The following is a 9,500-nucleotide window of genomic DNA, read 5'->3' as shown; positions in this document are numbered from 1 at the left end:
TATTCAGCTATCTGGAATCGAAATCATTACCAGATGACTAGAAATATCAAGACCAAAGCAGCCAGGTACAACTCCTAGATGGTGATATGTACGGAAAGACATACATGGGACCACTAATCAAATGTGTCACAGAAAAGCAGGAGAACAAATCCACTCAGGAGATTGTGGCAACCACGCAGGAAAAGGCGAGATCCCAAGGCTATTTCTGGCCACACATGACAGAAGCTGCCGAAGAGATGAAAAAGAACTGTGATAAATGCCAAGAGGAATGCCTAATCAATACAAAATTCATTCAAAATTTTACAATTTTTATCTAATACTATATGCAAACATCGAACAGTTACAAAAATGATATACGACTATTAAAGTTAAAAAGTCAGTTAAATAAACTTCTCAAAATCTTCAGAAGAAGATCACAGTTTAATTTCAGTTGTTCCAAATCCAGAAAAAACTATTATGAAGGGTGGTTGGTGTTGAAACTTTTCTGTCTAAAACAAAGGAGAGAAAAACCTCCATTAATTAGCAGAACTCTCAAAAAGAGAAATCTCAAATCCCTAAAGTTATATATCCTTCAACTTTCTGAAACTCCAGGCATAGCAAGCAAACACGAGCTCGAAGAATCTCTATATCAACCTCACGATCTCTACACAGCTTAGCACAAAGAGATTATATAACTCCTCATTAATAGCTCTTTCACGGCCCGATCTCTTTCTGGCCAGAGAGCAGCTAGCTAAAAAAGACTCAACAAGGGATCAAAACCCATCTAATGTGGCCTGGAGATGCCTCGTACAACGAATGCAGCTCATTAACTCGACCACTAACTGAAAAGAAGAGCAAAAACAAGTGACCAGTCAGAAGACTAGGAACTAATAAACTCTGAAATCTAAAAGAAGATTTGAAATTATACAACATATATCCCAGCTGACTCTAAAGAAGACTTAGCTTATGCCACTGAAAAAAGCACAGAAGCAAGCGACTCAACTACTCCTGCTCGAGATGCATTTAGGGAGGAATTTAGAGCGCAAACTCCACATGTTTCTATCAATATGTCTCGATAGCAATAACTTGGCCAAAATCGAAGGTCAAAAGTAACATCGGAAATAAAAGCGAACAAAGAAAGTTATTCGGAGTTGTATCCATCGACAAGAAGAAGAAGTTTCCATTACTATTCCCTTATCTGTAATAGTCTCTCTCTCTCTCTCGTCTGAAGAGTCGGCTGAAGAGATAGAAGATGAAAAACACATTCTTTAAAAAATAAAAAATAAAAATCACCGGAAGGAACATGAGCTTCTAATCTGGCAGAAGAGACTCACCCACGATCTGGAAGGAGAAGAGTAAACTCAAGCACCTTACACACATTATCAGAAAATTTTGATATTGGCTCAACAAGAGCACGGTCGTTATCTCGACGAAGATCGGAAATAAAATTAAACCAGTAAACCAATCGTAATCTTGTTTAGGTACGGATTTCTTAAATATACGAAAATACGCATCTTCACAAATATTTATCCTTATCATCATGCTTTAATATAAAACACCACCTGAAAGAACATAGATAGACTTATTTATAAATGTACGTAGAATAGCACATAAAATTAGCTAGTCAGGCTTTGGACCTGCCTCGCACTTGTGTCAGTTAAAGACACTACAGTGAGAGTTGAGTTCATAGTTTGGTTCTCTTAATGAGAGAGACTTACAACACGTTTGTTTCTTCCTCCATATAGGTAGAGTGTTCTATATAGAGGTTTACCTCTATATCTATATAAATATCACTATATAATCTCTCTTAAAATCATGTTTGTTTGACCACTATCTAACAACTCTATATTGTGTACCCAATTTTATATATTTCTCATTTTACCCTTATAATATTCAAAAAATCCATGAATATCCATTACAACCAAAGATGTTCAAAAATTCCGAAAGGAAAAAAATGTATTAGAAAATACAACCAAAGATGTTCATTTTTTCTGAAATGGAGCGAAAGTATAACTTTTTTCTGAAACAGTGTAAAAATATCACTTTATCTGAAACGGGCGAAAGTATCACTTTATCTGAAACGGGCGAAAGTATCACTTTTTCTGAAACGGAAAAAAAAAATCACCTTTTCTGAAACAGGGCAAAAATCATTTTTTCTGAAACGGGGCAAAAACATAATTTTTTCCTGAAACAGAACGAAAATATCACTTTTTCTGAAACGGGGCAAAAATTTCACTTTTTCTGAAACATGGAAAAAATCACTTTTTCTGAAACGCAGCAAAAATATCACTTTTTCTGAAACAGCGCGAAAGTATCACTTTTTCTGAAGCATGCGAAAGTATCCCTTTTTCTGAAACGGGGCTAAAATATCACTTTTTCTGAAACGGCGTGAAAGTATCACTTTTTCTGAAACGGGGGAAGTATCACTTTTTCTGAAACGGGGCTAAAGTGTCACTTTTTCTGCAACAGAGCAAAATATCACTTTTTTCTGAAGCAGCGCGAAAATATCCCTTTTTTTGAAACGGGCGAAAGTATCACTTTTCTTGAAACATGTAAAATTTTAGATTTTAAATTAAGGAATTATTTTTGAACATTATAAGTTTGTTCAAGGATATATTAGTCATTTGAAGGTTTAATAGAGGTAGAGGTTCAAAGATAGCACCTCATTGGTGCTATTTGATTTCCTCTATATAGATAAAGATTTGTCTCTATCTTTATAGAGGTAGTGGAAAAAACAAACACCAAATAAATGAGATCCACCGCTATATAGAGGCTAATAGAGGTTAGCCTCTACATAAGAGGAAAAAACAAACAGGATGTTAGAGTCTTTGAAGCTATTAGTTCTAGCATTGGCAACCATCCTTGCCTTAAGAGGAATACAAATTAGAGTTTTAAAATATCCACCGGTAGTACTGAGATCATTCAAAATTCCCTACTATATTATATTGTTATTAAAACTGATAATACAGAAAAACATGTCATTCTTCACGTACTTTTCCAGATGCTGATTGCTTCCTCGAATCAAAGAAGTGTCTGTGGTCTCCTGTGATCGAACGACACCTCTCTCTTCGTCGGCCATCTGCAAATATGTTGGCTGCGCGATTTTTTTTCACCGTCTCCTTAAATATCTCAAAGCGTGTCCACTTTTCTAGGGGGTCGACCCTAAAAATCCCAAAATGTGTCATCCACCTTTCATATAAATCCATCATACTCTCTTGCGATTCCAAGTCCTTGTCTTTGACTTCAAACTTCACTGAAAAACTACTACAACTATCAGTGAGGAAAGGGAAGAAACAACGAACAGAAGAAACAAGACAAACAAAAATAAAATTCAATCATCTTAATTCCATCCAGCATAAGGATAAAAAGTAAAATAGAATAAATCCACCCAGCATGCACAACTCAAATGACTCGGTTGATGTAGATAAGAAAGTAATATTTATGGAACAGGGAAACAAAATCTGGAAGCCTTGGCAGAAAAGGATAATAATGAAAGTCATTATAGGTTGGGGCGGAAGGAAACAAAGATGAGTGTTAATAGTGCTGCACAGAAAATCAAATTAGCTAGAAAACAATGCAATATTACCATAAAAACTAGGAAAGCTTGTGAAGTGTATAGGTATAATAACCACTATACAACCACATATCATTATCTACCCTGCTAGACACAGTGCAAGTTGCTCGCAAGGGTTGATGTGGCGACCATCCATAAGCCCCAAGTCTTCGAGATGGATGGGACGTTTGGGTGAATGCTCAATCCTAGGGTTATTTGGGTGCCATGTCTACATCCGCAAGTAACTCGTGCGGTGACTAGCATTTTCCCATCCTTACAGTTACAAGTCTAACGGCATGTGCATCTCAGTTTTTATTTTAACAAATTTACTGGATTATGCGAATTTAAGCAACAAAATTAATTTAATACCCAGGAGTTAATCTTCATAGCAACAAAATTAATTTAATACCCAGGAACGAATCGTCATTGCTATGTACCTTCCGTTCTTTGAAGAACACAGTCCGCACCCTCCACACTCCTGTTGAAGAATGTTTTCCCACGATTGGTTATGCTTGATGTCGTTAAGAGAGGTGTAGACAAAGCAAAACCTTTCATCTCGTTCATTATGAATAAATATTACTTATGCCTTGTGAAGGAGAAGAATGTTCTGTTTCGTTCATACTGAGAGGGGTAAAGGTAGGAATGCAATATATTAAAATTTCAATTTTAAGAATCAGGAAAATAACAATAACATATCTAATTTACATACAAAAATAAAACCTAAGTTTTGATACTAGAAATTTAAGAAAAGGAAAACGAAATGAATAATCAAAAAAAAAATCAAGGAAAAGTAAATGATAAAAGTCGGAATTTTTTTCTAAAATTCTAAAAGTGATTTTAGATCAGATCAGATCAGATCAGATCAGTTCAATGATGATAATGGGATATTAACAGAAAAACGTTCCCTAGCTTTAGAAAAACAGAAACAAAATTATCACAAAAGCCAGAATTTCTGAACAAATACTCAAAAAATTTATACCGGGGACTTGTGTTATCAATTCTTTTGTGTTCATACAAACCCACAGAAACGAAACTGAAACCCTTATTTGTATAAAATGAAATCAATACCCTAGTTTCAAAAAAACAAAACAAAACTGAGACTCATGAAATTGACAAAATTTACAAGAGAGATTTTAGTTTTAAGAAAAACAAAAGAGGAAAAGGCTTACCTTGAAATTCTTCGCTGGGATTCTTTTCTTCGCCGCCGTCAAATAATAATACAAACAAATTTCAAGTCCGAAGTCTTAAGCCAATCGACCTAATTCTTAAGCCATTCGCCGAATGGTTATGGCTGCCTGCATCAGTGTAGCTAGCGCTCTTTGCAAGTCTTATGGGCTAGATTGAAGGAGCTAGATTAGCAGTCAAGTGTTGCAATTCAAAAAAAAAAATGTGGCCTAAAAGTTAACACTAGTTCTCTTTCCTACCAGTTGCTAGCATGTGAACTAGCAGCTACATAGTCTCGCTGAATGATTCAACGCTGAAAAAACCACCTTTTCACGGAACGAAACAGAGCCAACAAGAATATTCCAAGCATCTACGCTGAATGATACAACGCCAAGTGCTAGCGCTGATTGGAAACGCGCCACCCGGTAGCGCTATATCATTCAACGCTTGACCTTTTTTTTTTATGCCACCAGTAGTTCAGTAATTAAATTTTATACTATTTCATTCTTTGTTTTCTCACACTCTTGTTACACCACCAGACAGGTATGTATTCAAATTTTGAATTTTGAAAAGTTTGACAATTTGTTCCAACGGTTGTTTTTTTCAAAATTTTAAAATTTTCCAAACTAAGAAATTCTTTCATTACATTGCAAAACAATGTTACAATGTTTTTTGAAATTAAAAATTATATTGAAATTAAAATTCTACTTCTAAAAATTAAAAAAAGTACATTGAAATTAAAATCCTAATTCTAAATTAACTTCATTACAACGTGCATTTCATTCGTGTGTAACAAGCTAAGTTTTCGATCCAATGGTTGAAAGATATTAGCTTGAATCTAATCAGGTTTTTATCTAACAGTGAATATTGAATGCTTTGTTACTAAGATAACATTGATTGCAAACCCATTGAAAGACTATATAAGGGAGAACTCTAGCAACTGGAAACCTAATACCCACACCTCCTGTGTGATACTAGTTGTATAAGCTAGATTCGATTCTCCTTTAACCTTAGGTTTCTACCGAGACCCTGTAGGTTAACGACTTGAAGAATTCATTGGGATTGTGAAGCCAGATCGATACTACTTTCTTGTAGTTGTGTGATTTGATCTTGATGTTTCTATCGTATTGAGTACAATCGTAACGATTGGCTTGATATTGATATATCCGATATGCAAGATATAAAAGTAGTCACAAACATCTTCGTCTCATCGTTTGTGATTCCACAATATCTTATTTCGCCACGTCGATTAAGATTATTGTGAGGTGATTGATAATACTAGGCTGTTCTTCGGGAATATAAGTCCGGGTTATCAATTGGTTCCTGTTCACCTTGATTTATCAAAAGACGGAACAAAAATCATAGGTATTTATGTGGGAGACAGATTTATCTATTACCGTAGACTTTTCTGTGTGATAAAGATTTGTTTATTAAAGTCTTCGACTTTGGGTCGTAGCAACTCTTAGTTGTGGGTGAGATCAGCTAAGGGAATCAAGTGCTTATTATCCTGCTGGGATCAGAGATGTATAAGGGTACACACGGTACGGTTCGGCTCGGTTCTTGCCGAGACCGAGTACCTGTACCTTACACCCTTCGGTACCAAAAAAATGGACCGGTTCCGGTTCCATTTCAGGGGAAAAAAATATTCATAAATATTAAAAACATTGTTCTAAGCATAAATGCATAAGCATAAGTGCATAACTGCATAAGTTCTAACTTCTAAGCATAATTTCATTAAGCATAAGCATAAGTGCATAACTGCATAAGTTACAACTTCTAAGCATTATTGCAACTTCTAAGCATTCCACAAGGCAGAAGTTCCATTTCTGGACATGTTAGCCCTATAAGTCCTTCCACAGTAATTGCAAGAGGGTTCTTCAACATTTCTCCGAGTGAAATGACGCCATATTTCCATCACTGACAAAGTTGGCACTTCCTGTATTTGAGCTCAGTGAATAAGACATAATACATGTGAACAGTGAACTAGTACATGAAATTTAACTATCTTCAATCCTTAAAGTGGACTAGTACATGAATAAGAAGAAGAAAACATGTAATCTAGTAAACAGTGGACAATCATTTATAGTGCTTCAATCATTTACTGTGAACCAGTACATGTGAACATTTAAAGTTTAGTAATTTGTGAAATCTGTTTAACATGTGCTTCTAGTACTTGTGTGACATGCAGTTAAGAAAGAACATAAAGTTCAGTAATCAGAAAGAGGCTATATTTTCAAAGATAACCTTATTGATTACAATAACCTCATGGTTGAAATTTAGAGGTGTCTATATTTTGTGATTAGTCAGGTTATGAAAATTTGGCTATCACATGTCGTCGGGGTTTCATTTATTCATAAATTTTTTGTCTAGGTTTAGACATTAGAGGAAATAGACTTTTGATTTCATCTTGATAGATAAAATTAGAGAGAAACTTATAAGGTTATTCTAATTACACATTATAATTCGACAATAGATTGGTATTTACAAAATAATCTTACATGTATACAAAAGCCTCTGTTCTCCGGGCTTATGTTTCAAAGTACGGAATAATTTGACTAGAAGTTATTTTCAGTAAATAATCTAACATGATTATACGTAATTTATATAACACCCTTTCCATTATGGAAAGATAAAGACTGGCCAAGATTTGTTTAGGGAAAAGCTAAATAAACTTTACATCATAGTTTTACATCAATAATTTCTCATAATAAATATTTTATTAATCCTACATTATAAATATCTTATGATTATCTTCATAAATATACTTTCATTAATCTTACATTATAAATATCTTTTTACATCATAAATATCTTATAATTATCTTTATAAATTAAGTTTCACTTAATATTTTATTAATTTTTCATTATAAATGTCTTATAATTTTTAAACAGGTTTTCCTTTAGTGGGAAAGAGTACGATGGAGAGTGGAACATATTACAAGAAATTGGATGGGAGCTTTGCAACAAGATAGGCTCCAACCTATTTTTGAATGACAACCCTAAGTTCCTAACCTAGGGGAAAAGAAAATCTCCCACTTTAACATTCACAACATTAAATAAATATAGTTTCATTATTATTATTTTTTTTAAAATGTTTTATGATTATTTTCGTAGATACTTTTATTAAATAAATAAATAAATTCGTTAATAATCATATCAGTCGGATGGTATTTGCGGGTGGTGGTCCATGAAAGCTGGTGACGATGGTGATGAGATAGTGGTGGTGGAAGTGCAGGCGGTCAGTGTGGTAATCAGGTAGTGGACAATTTTTATTCTATGTCGTAGGACACAAGTAAACTGTTATGGAAGTTGTGGTTGATTTTCTTAATGTGAAAATAAGCTGGTTAGAAGAATTCAAGGATGATAGGGTAATAATCTACTATTTGGATAGTAAAGGTTTTCAGTTGGTCCCACTACATGTTTCACTCGGTGGTTTCTTCGAGACATCTATTACGGTCAACCTAGCAATTCTCAAAAAAAACATCAAAAAATATTGTCACTATATATATCCAACAAAAAAATTACAATGGTTAAAATTGACATATTCTTCTTTTACTTATTAGGAAGACCGTGCCATTTTTTAAATTTTTAAAAAAATCGACATCCTACCATTTTTTTAAAATTGACATCCCACCATTAACGTCATGAAATTCTAGAACTTCACCCATGCCATAACGGCACGGCCTCTATAGTAAGTAAAACAATTATGTCAATTTTAATCTTTGTCATTTTTTTTGTTGGCTCTATATAAAATGACAATTATCCTTCGTGTGTTTTTATGTTTTATGTTTTCTTTATGAGACTTGCTAGGTTGACCTAAATATTTTTCTCGAAAATATCACCATGCGAAACATGTAATGAGACCAACAGAAAACCTTTACTATCTCTATCGTCGCTGGGTTTTTTAGGGGGTGTTTTTTCGGAAAAATTGTGGTCAGCATGTACAATTCTTTCTTTTGTATTAATAACCATCTTATTTTTACATTAAGAAAATCAACCACAACTTCCATAATAAAATGTTACTTGTGTGTTAACTACAGAGAATAAACATTGCTACTAACACACTGAGCACCTGCACTACCATCACTAGAACCACTATTCACAAAGAACACCTCGATCATCCGTAATGATTATTAACAAATTTATTATTTATTTAATGAAAATATATTTCATTTATAATGAGAGATTAGTAAAATATCTATTATGTGAAGTTAATGATACAGTAATGATGTAAACAACCACAACCATTGATATATGTTTTCCCTAAACAAATCTCAGCCGCTCTTTATCTTGCCTAACTTGTCCAAATGCAAAATTTAGATTAATACGCAAAAAAATAATTTTGCAGTTTTTTTTGGTACGGATGCAAAATAAAACATTATTTAGAGTTTACATATAAATAGTTTTTTAGATGTCAAAAAGGGTTGGGGTCCATCTTGTCGCTCGGCTACCAATCAACTCAGTGTAAACGTTTGTTTTTTTTGTTTTCTAATAAAGCCTTCTGAGGCATTTTTTATGCAAAATAATTTTTTCAATTATAACCGCGCTTTATATTGGTTTGATATCTAACTTTCAGAATGAGCTTGGTTTTCTTATAGTCCTCAAACGTTCATTTTTTTTCATGTCCCGACCCGACAAATATTTGTCCCATAATATTTATTTTAATTTAAAAAAATTTAAAGAATAAAAGAAAAATAAATTTAAAAACTAACATCAAACAAAATTTTTTATCAAGGGTAACTAAGTAATTTATCTACCTTATGACACATTTCTCATCCCACTACCACTACTTCCTCTAGCACCAC

At 33.6% G+C, this 9,500-nt stretch overlaps 1 long non-coding RNA gene across 1 annotated transcript; it reads right to left on the bottom strand.

Moving 5' to 3' along the window:
• Positions 1-2,809: 2,809 nt before the first annotated feature.
• Positions 2,810-4,832, bottom strand: LOC113361406. Its single transcript, XR_003365111.1, has 3 exons — positions 4,702-4,832; positions 3,970-4,153; positions 2,810-3,232 (listed from the first exon to the last, which is right to left on the bottom strand). It is a non-coding gene; the product is annotated as an uncharacterized LOC113361406 (long non-coding RNA).
• Between the last annotated feature and the right edge of the window lie 4,668 nt (positions 4,833-9,500).

This window comes from Papaver somniferum, chromosome 3 (genome assembly GCF_003573695.1).
Source record: "Papaver somniferum cultivar HN1 chromosome 3, ASM357369v1, whole genome shotgun sequence".
NCBI lineage: Eukaryota > Viridiplantae > Streptophyta > Magnoliopsida > Ranunculales > Papaveraceae > Papaver > Papaver somniferum.
This window is presented reverse-complemented; position numbering and strand designations above follow the sequence as displayed.